Genomic DNA, 15,731 nt, shown 5'->3' on the forward strand with positions numbered 1-15,731 from the left:
ACTACACTCCAGCCTGGGCGACAGAGCGAGACTCCGTCTCAAAAAAAAAAAAAAAAAAAAAAAAAAAGAAACTGTGCTTGCTTAATTATGAGTCAGAGCTGTCTCCTGCATAAAATTTTTTAACAACTTCCTCTTGGGAAAAAAAATTGCAACTGTTATCTCAATGCCATGGCCACAGTTACCCTATCTCTTGGCTTCTGTTTTGTACTTCACTTCCTACTAATGCCATTCCCCTCACACTTCAGGCTATTTCGTGACACTGTGCTTTTGCTCATGTTTCTTTGGCTTAGATCCTCACTCCTCGAAATGTAGTTCCAGGACCAGCAGCATCAATGTCACCCAGGAGCTTGTTAGAAAGGCAAGATCTCATGCCCCACTCCAGACCCCAGGTGATTCAAATGCACAGTAATGGTTTTGAGAAGCACTGACGTAGAATGTTCTTATTATGTTTTTCACCTAGTTAATTTTTTCTTACATTTTATTATATTTTGTTTTGTTTTCGCTCTTGTTACCCAGGCTGAAGTGCAATGGCACAATCTCAGCTCATGCAACCTCCGCTGCCTAGGTTCCAGCAATTCTCCTGCGTCAGCCTCCCGAGTAGCTAGGACTACAGGCTTGTGCCAACACGCCTGGCTAATTTTGTATTTTTTGTAGAGACGGGTTTTCACCATGTTGGCCAGGCTGGTCTCAAACTCCTGACCTCAGGTGATCTGCCCGCCTCAGCCTCCCAAAGTGCTGGGATTATAGGCATGAGCCACCACACCTGGCCAATTTTTAAATTTTTCATTTCAATCGGTTTTTGGGAAATAGGTGGTGTTTGGTGACATGAATAAGTTCTTTAGTGGTGGTAATTTCTGAGACTTTGGTGCACCCATCGCCCAAGTGGTGTACACTGTACTTAATGTGTAGCCTTTTATCCCTCACCACCCCCCACCCTTTCCCCCAAGTCCCCAAAGTCCAGTGTATCATTCTTATGCCTTTGTGTCCTCATATCTTAGCATCCACATATGAGTGAGAACATACGATGTTTGGTTTTCCATTCCTGGGTAACTTCACTTAGAGTAATAGTCTCCAATTCCATCCAGGTTGCTGTGGATGCCATTCTTTCTTTTTTACACCTAACCAACTCTTAATCATTCTTCAAAACTCACCTCTAAGAAGCTAAGGTCAGTAGTTCTCAAAATATAGTCCAAAGACTCTTGGTCAGGGGGTCCCCAAGACCCTTCCAGAGGGTCTGTAAGGTCCTCTTGTCCAACGACACATCTGTGTGAGACAGACTTTCTTCATAGACTTCGACGAAAACAACATATTGCAACAGACTGCCTGCAGCAGCAGATAGGTGAATCCAGCTGCTTTTCATAAAGCCAGACTTCCAGAAGATCTGCAAAGATACCACACAGTGTCATTCTTCACACTGAGTCTTTTTGTTGCATTGAAAAATACAGTTATTTTTCCTAAAAATATGTAATTTATTTACCATGTAATAGGTTTATATTTCAATGAATTGATATATTTAATATTAATTTTATATTAACAAATACACATATTTTATATGTAATCTTTTAGATATAATTTTATATAATTAACATATTAACATTTGATATTTAATGAATTAATAAAACATTTGCCATACAGCAAATAGCAATAGCTCTAACCCCCATAAACAAAAGGTCTTTGGCATTCTCAATAATTTTTTTTTTTTTGACACAAGTTCTCACTCTGTCACCCAGACTGGAGTGCAGTGGCACACTCATAGCTCACTGTAGCCTCAACTTCCCCAGGCTCAGGTGATCTCCTACCTCAGCCTCCAGAATAACTGGGACCACAGGTGTGTACCACATTCCTGGATAATTTTTGTATTTTTTGTAGAGACGCAGTTTTGCCGTGTTGCCCAAGCTGGTCTTGAACTCCTGGGCTCAAGTAATCCACTGGCCTTGGCCTCCCAAAGTGTGTGATTACAGGCATGAGCCACTGTGCCTGGCCTCAATTATTTTTTTAATGTGAAAGGGTCCTGAGACCAAAGAGCTTTGGATCAATTTTCCGGGGGATGAACAAAGTGCCCTCCTTAGCAGGTCTGTGATATCATGGGCATAACTCACCGTTATGCTTATCATTTTATATTAAAATAATCTGCTCACAGAGCTCTCTTATTAGACAATAAGCTTCATGAGGACTATGTGCTATTCATCTTTCCATTTACTGAACCTGATGAACTACCTAACAACCCCTCCCACTCCCATCCAAAAATAATTGAGGACCAAGGAGTATGTCTACTATCTAGTTTATAGAGAGCACTAGACAACCTACAGCTGAGACCTGCAGCTTTAGCAGGCATGAACTGTGCATGATGCTGAAGGAAGCAGCACATGGACATCACCACTCGTAGAGTTTCGTCCCCTCGAAGTGTGTTTCACCAGCCTGGAGTTCTGTCTCCCGGCATGAGGCAGGGAAACTCTGTGAGCATACTACCCATTCATGCACGGTCACGCCAGATGAACAGTAATCTCCAGTATTCATGGTGCCTTCAAAGGCCGGGTGACCCTCAAAGATACAGGGAGAGGACTACCTACAAAGATGTGGATGTTTCAACAGGAGACCCATTTGGCCATGTCTTCTGTCAATTACCTTGGCCAACTCCAGTGTGAGAGGAGGAAGGCATGGGTCTTCCCTACATCAGAATCCCATGTTGTCAGACCAAATTCTACCACAAGTAGCAGTGTGAGACTTAATGAAGACCTACCTCTGCCCTTTGGACACTCTGACAGCCCCTTGCATGGAAGTCATGATAACGGTAGTCTCCGTTATCTAAGGGCACACACAGTTCACCTTCTATTCAGAATCCAGCCGCAGAATCCTGTCAGTGGTGGGGCATAGGATGGAGCAAGGCCCTAGGTAATGCCCCTCTGAAAAATGTTTGCTACTGGGAGGTACCCTTAGAGTATTTTTAGCCAGGCCAAATATTTTGAACACCTTTATTTTACCAGTGAAAATTCATTTCCCTTATTCTAATTACAAATTCTTTAGGGGTGATTGGAAATAAAAATAGTTGGAGCCTTGTAACAGACCTCTGGTATGTGAACTGATTAGCTCGCCAGGTGCTCGCTAAGCATACCCAAAATATGGATTTTTTTTGTTACAGTACTTCATATTTTAATGAATGCCACTAAGGTGAAGAATCACACGCACACACACACACACACACACACACACACCCCTCTCACCCTATTTATACTAGAGAATCTTCAAGTAAATCACAAACAGTATAACAATGTCATTAAGTTCAAATGCACATAGCGGAGCGAAAACTAAATATAGTGGTGCCTCACTACTCAGCTATCTAGGAGTTTCATTTAACTGGAATAAACCAAGGACCTGTAAATAAACGAAGAGAACCATTATTAGACACTATATGCCAGAATGATATCCATTATTGCATGGAATCCTCGAAACTCCAAAGAACATGTTCCACCCTGTAGCTCCGTATAAAGAGATCTTCGAATCTGTGTCACAATCCTCCTAGGTTTTCATTCTTCGTCTCGGCACGACCGACTCCTTCAAGTCTCACCCAGAGCCCAGGTGTTCTTGATTTGCACACAAATTGAGTAGTCTTAGTTGTCTGGTTTTCAAACCCTTGACAGATAAAGAGAAGTTAGAAGGAACAAAGAAGCAACTGCTGGTGGCAACACTGGCAAACAGAAATGACAGCTGCTCAGGGTAGACCTGAAATTAAGGGATAGGCCAGCAAAATTTAATAAGTAAATATAAGAACCCAGTTCTTACAGTAACTGACTCATATATAAATAAGATCGAGACTCATACCTCAATAGACCCTGCTGGCAAAACACAGAGCATCCACTGTTGTTTCTCAAGATCATGCTCAGGCCATGAGATACCTCTTAGGTACCACTGCAGACTCTTTCTGGACTTCCTCTGTCCTAGGGCATTTGGCCATTTGCTCTGAGCAGCTCTCTGTGCACTCCAACTGGCTTTGGTAGATTCATCCCAACACACCCTCTTCACACCTGCACGTGTAGGTGTCCTGCCTTGGGACTCCTCTGTTGGTGTTGGAGCCTGAGGCACCTCTCAGCCTCCAGATTTGCAATCCAGAAGTTTGCATGTGGTGGAGGGGCTGGGATGAAAGGCGGGAGCTGGTGAGACATTCTTCTCCCAAACATCTCCCAAAGGGAATGTCCTGAGGTTCAGTGGCTCAGATGGCCTCTTGGAAGATGGTGCAGCCCGACTGAGATAGCAAATAGTGGCTAGTACAGTAACACACTCTCCTGTTAGCTGCCCCACCTCCCCTGCTTCCCACACTCTTGCCCTGGACTTGAGCTTTGTTTATAAAATAATAGCACATAAGCTTTTGACTCGAGTCCTGCTGTCTGGGAAACCCAGGTTAAGACATTCCTCACTATCAAGGAAGGTCAAGTTTGTTTCATAATCTCTGATTAAGAAGGCAAAAAAAAAAAATGAGTAATGATTTCCATATACAGTTTCTGTATTTATTTTCTCCTCTTACTATCATTCCTAACATAAACAATTTTTTTTAAGTCCAGGTAATCGAACATGTATATCTTCAACTAGGAAGAAGACTCAGCTGCGTGAAATGATTATCTTCCTGAGTTTTTACAGCACGGTTGTACTGAAGGGACATCAAATGATGCAATAATCATAGTTGAGAGGAGATCTATCAGGGTAGACGGTCTGGAGAAAATCAATCTCGAGCTGATATCTGAAGACTAGAGAGCATGAGGAGGACAATGCAGCTTGAACACAGGGAGGGAACCCGTGTAACCTTTAGAGCACATTGTTGTGCACAAGGGTCATATCTTTTACATGAGAAACGAAGACGCTGTGTTATATCAGCCTGTTCATTTTTACCCTCAACAAGAAAACTGGTCAGCCCACCTAATCCATTCAGCTGCCTCAGCTGATATTGATGGTGAAGGTGGCTAAAATAACTCCATTGGCTCTTTTCCCCAATGGAGACTGACTGGCTGCTGGTGTGTAGCTTATTATTGATAGTTGTTAGAGTTTTGGAATTAAACTTGCTCCCTTGAATGGGGTGGAGGATTGTACTCTGTTGTCCTTTCAGCAAAAGATCTACATATATGTAGGCTAAAACAATCAGGGGAGCACACCTGCACACATACATGAACACACAGGCACACATGCACATGTGTACAGGCACTACTATCTAGTGTCACTGTCATTCCTTTAAAATTTTCCTACCAAAAAAAGTAGAGATGGCTGGGTGTGGTGACTCATGCCTGTAATCTTAGCACTTTGGGAAGCCAAGATGAATGGATCACTTGAGGCCAGGAGTTCAAGACCAACCTGGCCAACATGGTGAAACCCTGTCTCTTCTAAAAATACCAAAAAATTAACTTGGCATGGTGTTGCATGCCCGTAATTCCAGCTAATGGGGAGGCTGAGGCAGGAGAATCACTCAAACCCAGGAAGCAGAAGCTGCAGTGAGCTGAGATTACACCACTGCACTCCAGCCTGAGTGACAGCGCAAGACTCCATCTGAAAAGGGGCCAAAAAAAAAAAAAAAAAAAGCCAAAGCCAGAGAAAAATATCTTTTCTCTGCTGCATTGCAAGGTTGTGAAGAAGATGCTTTTGTGAAGCAGTGGTCTGCCCTCTGCTTCCTCCACAGGGAAGGAGATGTATCCAGAAGATGCAGGCCATGCATCTGGATGATCCAGGTAAAAGGTTTTCTTCCACAGACCGCTTATCATGGAGTAGCACAGGGGAGGAGATGTCAAGACTAATTCAGGGTCAAAGCCAGCTCTGGAGTAGTTCGATTACAACCTTCAGAGAATACTTCAAGCACAGCAGTCCTAAGTGCTTTCACTTAAAGACACTGCACACAGGAGAGACAAAACCCATTTTCAACTTAAACAATTCAAAAAGCTTGGAAGATTTTTGGCAAAATTCCATAGAGCTACCCCCAAAATGGGCTTCCATTTTCAGATGTGCATCCACGTGCATCACATATTTCACCTCCCTGTGGGCAATGCCAGAGGAGACAAAGGAAGGGGGAGAGAATGTTCCATGCATTTGCAAACTGTCAAAGCATATCATTTGTCCTCTAAATAAGTGTTTACTAAGCATCCATATGATTTTTCTTTGTCCCCTACAAGATGTAAAAATTGTAGGGAAAATGAATTTCTGGCCAGGCTTTACGTAAAATAAAAAACCAAACACGTTTCATCAAGATGCCAGTGACAGCTCATCGCTCATCATTACAGTGCATTTGTGGGGCTGTAATTTCTTTCTCACCCGTTGTGGTGTTTGCTTCTTTTCACATTTCCTCAGGCTGGCCCCCTTGGAAGTCGGCAAGTCATTTCCCCCGCTTCATGCTCTAATAGATTTCACTCTAGAGATCTCACACACCACCAGCTCTGGACTGCTATGTTTAGGGTTAGCAAAGCAGTAGGAAAACGCTTGCAGACAGTGATTTCTTTTTCATCCAAAGAAAAATGAGAGTTTGAAGATGCTTATCACACCCAGATTTGGGGAAATAAAAAGAAATTCCAAATTATTTCTTCTCAGCAAAACACATTTTTTGTTTCAAGGCTATTCTTAGTGTTTCAGTGCTCTTTGTCGATCCAGTTTATTGGAGTTGACGAAATTGAAAGGTTAGCACCCATATCTGGATTTGTGTTCTGTGTCCAAGGCTTACTTGGATTGGGGTGCTGTTGTGTGCAATGCCTTTTGATTGTGTAAAAATGGACTCCTTGTCCAGAACTAAATGCTGAGGAACATCTTCCCAATTGTGGTTTTGGTGCGATGAGAATTTGGGAGGGGTGGGCAGTGGAAAGGCTTTCAGCATCCGTTGTGGACCTGTCCTTATCAGTTGTCACCTTCAAGCTGTAGAAAGCTGCTCTAGAAATACTTGTAAAGTGAGTTTGACTGCTTTTGCCTTTGCGTTTTTGACAAATATTTGGGTCTATGGTCTCAAATCTGTGGAGGAGAGCCAGTCTATTTTTTGGGTCATTCTTGGGTTGATCCCACCCCTTCCCTCTAGTTCTTCCTCTTTCTTTTGCCCTCTGATTTTTTTTTTTTTTTTTTTTTTGAGACAGGGTCTTACTCTGTCGCCCAGGCTAGAGTGCCGTGGTGCAATCTCTGCTCACTGCAATCTCCACCTCCCAGGTTCAAGCGATCCTACTGCCTCAGCCTCTCTAGTACCTGGAACTACAGATGTTCACTTCCACGCCCAGCTAGTTTTTGTATTTTTAGTAGACATGGGGTTTCACCGTGTTGGCCAGGCTGGTCTTGAACTCCTGACCTCAAGTGATCCTTCCACCTTGGCCTCCCAAAGTGCTGGAATTACAGGTGTGAGCCACTGGCACCTGGCCACTCTTTTGCTGTCTTGATGAGTTTAGGCACCTTCTCCTATCCCAGGGTCTGAGTGTTCATAGGTAGGCAGAGAGGAAGTCACTCACATTCCAAACCAAGACCTAACCTGTGAAAGTGGCTGTTAATCTTAAATATTGTCAAAATTTTACCATAATTGGAAGCTCAGGGAATGACCTAAAAGCTCAAGCTCAGAAATTGTTCATTTAAACTGGGGGTAGAAACCCTCAAAGTGAAATCTGTTGCTACCTGGGAGTTGGGTCCTGATAAGAATGTCTTTAATTAAGTTCTTGGCTTTATGTACACAGTCCTACATGAGCACTAATCCAAGAGGTAAGCATCTTATGAAGAACCCAAAAGCAGTCTGCACAGTTATTGCATGGTTGTGGTTTTTGGGAAACCTTGGGATTGTATCTCTCATACTCCTTGCCTTACTGAAATCACTGTAGTGTTTTTATTTTCTTGGGAAACCAAGACTCATCATTTATTAACCAAAATATCATTCAGTTAGTTATTCCACAAATATTTAGGAGTGCTTGCCATGTGGGATTCTCTCTGTGAGACCTTGGAGAGTCGGCCTTTCTGCTGAATTCTGCCAGCCCAGCAGTGTATCCATGTCATAGGTCTGGTTACCCTAGAAACTGGCTCTGAGATGGATATTACACTGTAGAAAGTTTACTGGAGCAGGTCCTTGGGATCAATACCTGTGGAAGAAGGGCAAAAGCAAGATGGGTAAAGGGAAGAAGCTAGGCTTTGAACAGTCTCAGTGGAGACATTAGCCCAGTGGGGACCAGGCCTGGACAGTGGGCTCCTCTGGTCAGTCACTGATGTGCAGTCATTAGGGGAGAAGCATGACCTCGGGCAAGGTAGCTCTCCACCAGAGGCGGCACTGTCAGCTACTGGGAGAGTAAGTCCTTTAATCCTACGTGGGGACCTGGGTGGCACATCACAATGTCCATTACAGTGTGCTAAGATGCTTTTAGCTACTCTACAGAGAATCTTGACTCAACTGGCTTCAACAATAGGACATTCCTTGCATCTCAAACTAAGACATCCGGGATAAAGCACCTCCAGGATTGGTTAGTTCCGTGGCTCACCAGCTTATCTAAGGAGCTCTCCATCCATCTGCTCTGTCACCCTGAAAAGGCAACTTTGCTTCTCAGGCTTCTTCCTTTCATAGTCACAGATGGCTGTTGCCGGACCGGGTGTCACTGCAGGAAAGAGAAATGATTTCTGCCCTTGTGCTCTTTCTATTGTTGAGGAAGATATTTCCTTGTATTTCTCTTTCTTTATTGTGGTGAAATATACAAAACATAATATTCATCATTTTAACCATTCATAAGAGTGCAATTCTGTGGCATTAAGTACACTAATGATAATGTATAACCATCACCACTATACACAAAACTTTGTCATCATTCCCATAAAAACTGTGTTCTCATGGAATAATAACTTTCTCTTCACCCTCAGCTCCTGGTAATTTCTTTTTTTTTTTGAGACGGAATCTCACTCTGTTGCCCAAACTGGAGTGCAGTGGCTGGATCTCAGCTCACTGTGCAAGCTCCGCTTCCTGGGTTCACGCCATTCTCCTGCCTCAGCCTCCCGAGTAGCTGGGACTACCGGCGCCCGCCACCTCGCCCGGCTAGTTTTTTGTATTTTTTAGTAGAGATGGGGTTTCACCGGGTTAGCCAGGATGGTCTCGATCTCCTGACCTTGTGATCCGCCCGTCTCGGCCTCCCAAAGTGCTGGGATTACAGGCTTGAGCCACCGTGCCCGGCGCTCCTGGTAATTTCTATTCTCTTTTGTCTCTATGAATTTTCCTATTGTAGGTGCCTCAAGTATAAGCATACAGTATTTGTCCTTTTTGTCTGGTTTATTTTACTAATCTTAATGTTTTCAAGGCTCATCCATGTTGCAGCATATATGAAAATCTCATTCCTCTTCATGGCTGACTAGTGTTCTAGTGTATATATGTACAACGTTGTCTGTCTACTCATCCACTGAATAACGTAGCTACCAACATGCGCATACAGATATCTGTTCATGTCCCTGCTTTTTATTCTTTTGGATACATACCTGGGAGTGAAAATCCTGTGTCATGTGATAACTTGATATTTAACCTTTGGAGAAACCATCAAACCATTTCCTGCAGTGGCTGCGTCACTTCACATTCCTCTATCAGTGCATGAGGAGTCCAGTATTTCTACATCCTTGCTAACATTTACTTCCCTTTTTTAAAGGTACGGTCATCCTTTCTCTCGAGTCTTATTGGCCTCTATTGTGTCACATGCCCACTCCTAAATTAATTATTTGCAAAGTGAAGGAGATTACCAAAATTGCCTTAAACCAATCAGGACCAGGGCCCTGGATAGGGTCTACATTCCCCTAAAGCAGGACAGTAAGATACCTGAAGAAAACCCAGACATTCCAGCAAGAAAGAAAGGATGGGATGAGGAAGAATAAAGCGAAGCTACCATCAATGTTTGCAACAGGGTGGCTTTAAAAATAGAAATGCCCAGAGCAGAGATTCTGATTCACTTGGTCTGCAGTGAATACTCAGCATCAGTCACTTTTAAATGTTCCCAGTTGATTCTAATGTGCAGTCAGGACTGCGAGCCCTGATCTAGCAGGTTAGGCTGCCTGTTAAGCTAGCATGTGTGAATACTGAGAGATGAGAAGGACAACATGCTACAGGAACGCTGTGCAGTGCACCTCGCCTGGTCCAGGGGGACTGAAGAAAACCCCTGAGAGGAAGTGATGTTCAGACTGGTACTTGGAAGAGGCAAGTCAGCCAGGGCTGGGGAAGAGTGTCATAGACACAGGACAGCGTGTGGTTCAGTTTAAGAACAGGAAGAAGCTCAGTCTATCTAGAGTGTACACAGTGTCCGCTTCTAACCTTGAGGGGACAATATTTTTACTCAAATATATGCAACTCATGGGGCAAGGTCTATGTTCAACACTCCAGCTGCATTTACTGCTGGGTAAGTTTCCCTCTCCCTGTGCCATGTTCTTGGTTGGCTGAGTGAGCAGCAGGTTATACTAGAGGCAGCAGACATTCAGGGTTTAAGAATTGAGTTTGAGACCTTCCCATGCTCTATACATCCGGTGTGGCTGTAGGGAAGGCCCATGACCTCTCTGGACCTCTGCACAGTTCCTGCAAAAGACGTTATAAAAACTACGTCATAGGGCCATTATGGAACTCATTAAAAAACGTATGTGAGCGACATCATAAATATGCTGATGAGTTGCAAACTTCAACTCCCGTCCCCACCTCTCTCTAGGGCACATCTCGACTCCAGACCTATATGTTAATATCTCCTACCTGGCAGCCCCGTTTGGAAGTACATTGGGCATCTCCCACTTACCATGTCCAAGGCAGAGCTCTTCATATGCCACTCCAAACCAGCTCCTCCTCCGTTCTCCCCTACATAGGCTTAGGGCATCTTCATCCTTGGTGTCATCCTTGACTCCACTCTTTCTCTCCAACATGGAGTCTGTTAACAAGTCCTGCCACTCTACTTTAGAAATATACCCAGATTCTGACCATTTCTTACCACCTCCATGACTATCCAGGTTCAGGCCACCATATTCTTTAACCTGGATCATGTGACAGTTGCCTACAAGGCCCTCCAAACTTGATCCCCCATTATTCCTACTTTATCTCCTACAACCCTCCCTCTTGTTCATTTGCTCCAGCTCCAAGTTTCATGCAACCCCAGTCTGCATGACTTCAGGGCCTTGCTATTTGTGGGTACCCTGCCCCCAATTAGCCAGATGGCTAACTCTCACTTCCTCAAGCCTTTAGTCAAAAACCATAGTGTCGGCAAGCCCTCCCATAGACACACTATTTAAAATTTCAGTGCCTGCCCTTAATGTATCATATTCTCCTTCTCTGCTTTGTTTTTTTCTTCCTGGTATTTACCACTAATGTGCATTAGTTTTGCTTATTTATATTGTTCATTGTCTGTGTTCCCTGCCAGAATATACCAGATATAGAGATCTCTGCCAGCATACTCCGCTCCACAAAGCCGGGGATTGTCTGTTTTATTCACCTTTTTTAAATTTTGACATGGAGTTTCGCTTCTTCACCCAGGCTGGAATGCAATGGCATGATCTTGGCTCACTGCAACCTCTGCCTCCCGGGTTCAAGCAATTCTCCTGCCTCAGCCTCCCCAGTAGCTGGAATTACAGACATAAGCCACCACGCCTGGCCTTGTTCACCTTCTGTCTCAGTTCTAGGGCAGTACCTGGCATGTAGTAAGCACCCAATACATTTATTAGTACAGCATTTTATAGAAGAGAAACCTGAGGCTCAGTGCGATTAAATAATTCATTCAAGGTCACACAGCTAGAAGGCATTGTGTAGTTAAATGTTCTGTGATGCTTTTCAACAACAAAAAACCCATTTAGCAAAAGGACAGGGCAGCATCAATGACTCCTCTCCAGCCCTCCTCCCTATCACCAGATGAAGAAAGGAAATCTAAAATGAGGAAGGAGTAGGTGCAAGAGGGCGCTGTGGAGTTGCTCTGTGGCCCCTTGGCGAGACCATTCCGGTTTGAGTGTTATTAGATGAGGAAGCTGGGGAGCCATCTCAGCACTTCTTCTGAAGCACAAAGGCCAGTGACTGTTATTAGAAGGAGACCAGCTGCTGGAGGCTGAAAGTGCACAGGAGGAAGGGGTACTCCCTACTCAGGAAGGATTTGCTAAGTCGGCTTGAGATGGTCAGGGAGGATTTTTAGACCGTTTTCAGCATCAAGACCCATCTCACTGGCTATCCTACACAGACTTACTGTGCCCCCTAAAAATTCCTTCTTTCATCCATTCTACTGAACATACAAAGAGGAATCCTAGCCGATTACAGGGAGGACAATCAGGGAACAACCCTAGAAGTAGATCTCTGCAGCATCATTGGAATGAGGACAGTGATTATTATTTTTTTTTAAGAATGTCTTTTTTGAGGAAGGGGAAATGTGCCTGGACCACGGGGGTTCTAGTTGGGGAAGCCCGGGCCTTTTTCCTCCTTACCCTTGGGAAATCACATTGCTATTGCTGTCTGTTCACAGGGACCCACCCGCTTGGCAGGGTAGAGCTTCTAGAAGCAGAGCCAAGGCAGGCAGGAGGCTCTTCAAACAGTTCAGAGGGAGGAGGCAGGGGCAGGGTCTGAGTGGAAGCTGGGTGCTACAGGCTGGGGTCAGACTAGAGAAGGCTGGTTCCACAGGACTGGGGTCAGACAAGAGGAGCCAGAGCAGGGCCTTGGTCTCTCCCTGGGAGGCCATGGCACCTCCCTCTGCCTGGGGCCTTCATTACCCGAGGGTGTCTACTCCAAACCTGCTGCAAACATTCAGAGAGAGAAGTGCCCAGGGCCCGGCAGAGAGCAAGCTTTCCACACATGTTTCTCTCCCTCTTCTTTCAGAAGCAAGATGGGGGTGGGGACAATGGCTCAGAGCAGGACTGGGAGAGGCTCCCTTGAAAGGCCTGGCTTGTAATCCAGAGAGTGGAGGAAGGAGAGGAAGCTGCTGGAGTTGCAAGATGGCTTCTGTTGCCATTGTTCAGTTGCTTTCTCTCCTCCTCAGAGGTGCAAACAAGAAGTAACAGAGCCAAGTCTCTGGGTACCTCTTCCATGTTCCCTCCGTAGCCCCTTCCTCCTTACATGCTCACCACCAGCTCCCAGGTCCTTGGCCTATGCAGGGCCTGTGCACTCCACACAGACATCCTCTTCGATAATGCTCCCAGGTCTTGGCTGTGGTCCTTTCTGGAAATTGCCCTTGGCCACAGACAGCTGCCTCGCCCAAACATTTGCCCGCCCAGGGGCTCCTTGAGGCCAATGCCCAGATAATGCAAGGATAATACCTTTCAATTTCATACAGGTCTTAAGATCATCTGGCCCAGAATGCCCCATCGGATCTGCTGAAACTCACTGTGGGTGACCTCCCTCTGCCCAGTGCTGCCTTCCTCCCTTACTCAAAGATCATCTGGAGAGAACTCCCTAAGAGCCTTCTGCCCATGACTCTAGAAAGCCACCTCTAAGGCCCTGAGTCCCTTAGTTGTCTTTGGTCTTTGCCCCTCCAAACACAGCCCCCTCATTTGACTTCCTTAGGCACCCACTATCCACTAAAATGCAGCCATCCTGTATCCCAGTGACTGGAAAATGGGTGCTGATGGGTTAATATGGTGCCCAGTAAAAATATTTACCATGATGGGAGTTGACGCACAGCTAGCAGTCTGCAAAACACATTGACGTACGTTATTTCAATTGCAAGGCAGAATAGCATGGTGGTCTCTGAAGTGACTGCCTGAATTTGAATTTCTGTCCCACCGCTTATGAGTCTTGCGACTTTGGGCCAGCTACCCCTTTCTGTTGCTCAATTTCCCTATCTGTAAAACGGGGGTAATAGTCCCATCTTCAGAGAATGTTTGTTAGAATTAAATGAGTCAATACATATAAAGGTCTCAGACTGCCCTAGCATATGGCAAGCACATAGTATGCCTTAGCTATTAGTATTTGATCCTCACAACAACCCTGCGGTACTGCAATTTCTACCTGTGTTGGGTACGTCTCAAGACACTCATATTCTCAGCCCAGCTTTTCACTCCAGCTGTGTGTTCAGCCACCTGCTGGCACAGGTGTAACAGCACCTTGCTGAGCTGTGTGGCTTCTCTTTTTTTTTTTTTTTATTATTATACTTTAAGTTCTAGGGTACATGTGCATAACGTTTATATCATGTATAACTCCCCAGTGCAATCCCTCCCTCCTCCCCCCTCCCTATGATAGGCCCCAGTGTGTGATGTTCCCCTTCCCGAGTCCAAGTGATCTCATTGTTCAGTTCCCACCTATGAGTGAGAACATGCGGTGTTTGGTTTTCTCTTCTTGTGATAGTTTGCTAAGAATGATGGTTTCCAGCTGCATCCATGTCCCCACAAAGGACGCAAACTCATCCTTTTTGATGGCTGCATAGTATTCCATGGTGTATATATGTGTGTGGCTTCTCTTACTTCCTGCCTGAGATGCCTGTAGAGCCCACTTGGCTGTTCTGAGCCAAGCAAACCTGGAAGTGTGAGGGAGCCAATATCCCACGTGGCACCCCTTGATGCCAAGGAGGTATTGGAGCCAATGGAAAAACAGTCCCTTATTTTATTCCCTGAGAGGATAATCCAGAGGTATATTATGTCCCATCAAAATCCAAGTTCAGCTGCCCCAGCAGTAGCTACTCCAGTCATGCATGCAGTCACCACTCCCCCCTTTCCCCATTTCCTTGAGCCCATTTGCCCATCCATGCCTGTCAATGGAGCTCACATCCCAGATTTTTTTTTCTTTTTTTTTCTTTTCGGGACAGGGCAGGGGGCAGGGCATCTAATTGTGCATAGGAGAAGAGTGAAAGAATAAAAAGAGGCATGTTCTAAACACCATGGAATACTATGCAGCCATAAAAGGGAACAAGATCATGTCCTTTGCAGGGACATGGATGGAGCTGGAAGCCATTATCCTCAGCAAATTAACACAGGAACAGAAAACCAAACACCGCATGTTCTCACTTATAAGTGGGAGCTGAGCAATGAGAGCACATGGACACAGGAAGGGGAACAACACACACTGGGGCCTGTCAGTGCGGCAGGGAGGGGAAAGCATCAGGATAAATAGGCGATGGGTTGATAGGTGCAGCAGACCATCATGGCACATGTTTCCCTGTGTAACAAACCTGCACGTCCTGCACATGTGTCCTGGAACTTAAAATAAAAAATTTTAAAAAGAACCATACACTAGAAGAAAGAAAAAAAAAAAAAGGCACGTTCAACATACATAATCAGATCTGGACTCAAGTCAGTGTTCCGCCTACCAAATTTCATGCCCTCACACTGTGCCTGCACTCCTCACACTGCCGCACATCTGTTAAGATGCATAAGATACATATGCATCTTAACAGAGGCCTTCCAGAAGCTTGATTAGGCTGCTGGAGGCCGAGGAGGAACACGCTGTGAACAGGTAGCTTCAGATACTTTCATGTTCCAGCCCTTCTCCTGTCCCTGCGTAGAGGCAATCCTGCATGGTAAGCGGGCGGTGAGCAGTGGCTCCACTTGGCTGAAGCCGGGGGTGGGGGCTGCACCTAACTTGTCTTTGAATCGCCAGCACTTAGCTCATGTATCAGTAACACTCAGGGTCTGGCACATAGCAGGTACTCAGTAAATGTTTGCTGGATGCATAGGTCCAGAACTCAAACTATGGGTGATTTGCTTCTTAATGATTACTTTCTATGTGGCCATGCCTGTTTCTATATTTATTTTTTTGTTGTTGTTTGTTTTTTTGTTTTTTGGGGTTTTTTTTGCTGGTTTGGAATGTATATCTCTGATGGACAGAGAACTTTTTTGGAGTG

General features: G+C 44.9%; 1 protein-coding gene across 1 annotated transcript in view; it reads left to right on the forward strand.

Moving 5' to 3' along the window:
• Positions 1 to 15,731, forward strand: part of SCD5 (stearoyl-CoA desaturase 5) — a 172,201-nt gene that overhangs the window by 149,732 nt on the left and 6,738 nt on the right. The window lies entirely within an intron of this gene.

Source organism: Trachypithecus francoisi, unplaced genomic scaffold, assembly GCF_009764315.1.
Source record: "Trachypithecus francoisi isolate TF-2019V2 unplaced genomic scaffold, Tfra_2.0 Lachesis_group1, whole genome shotgun sequence".
Classification (NCBI taxonomy): Eukaryota; Metazoa; Chordata; class Mammalia; order Primates; family Cercopithecidae; genus Trachypithecus; species Trachypithecus francoisi.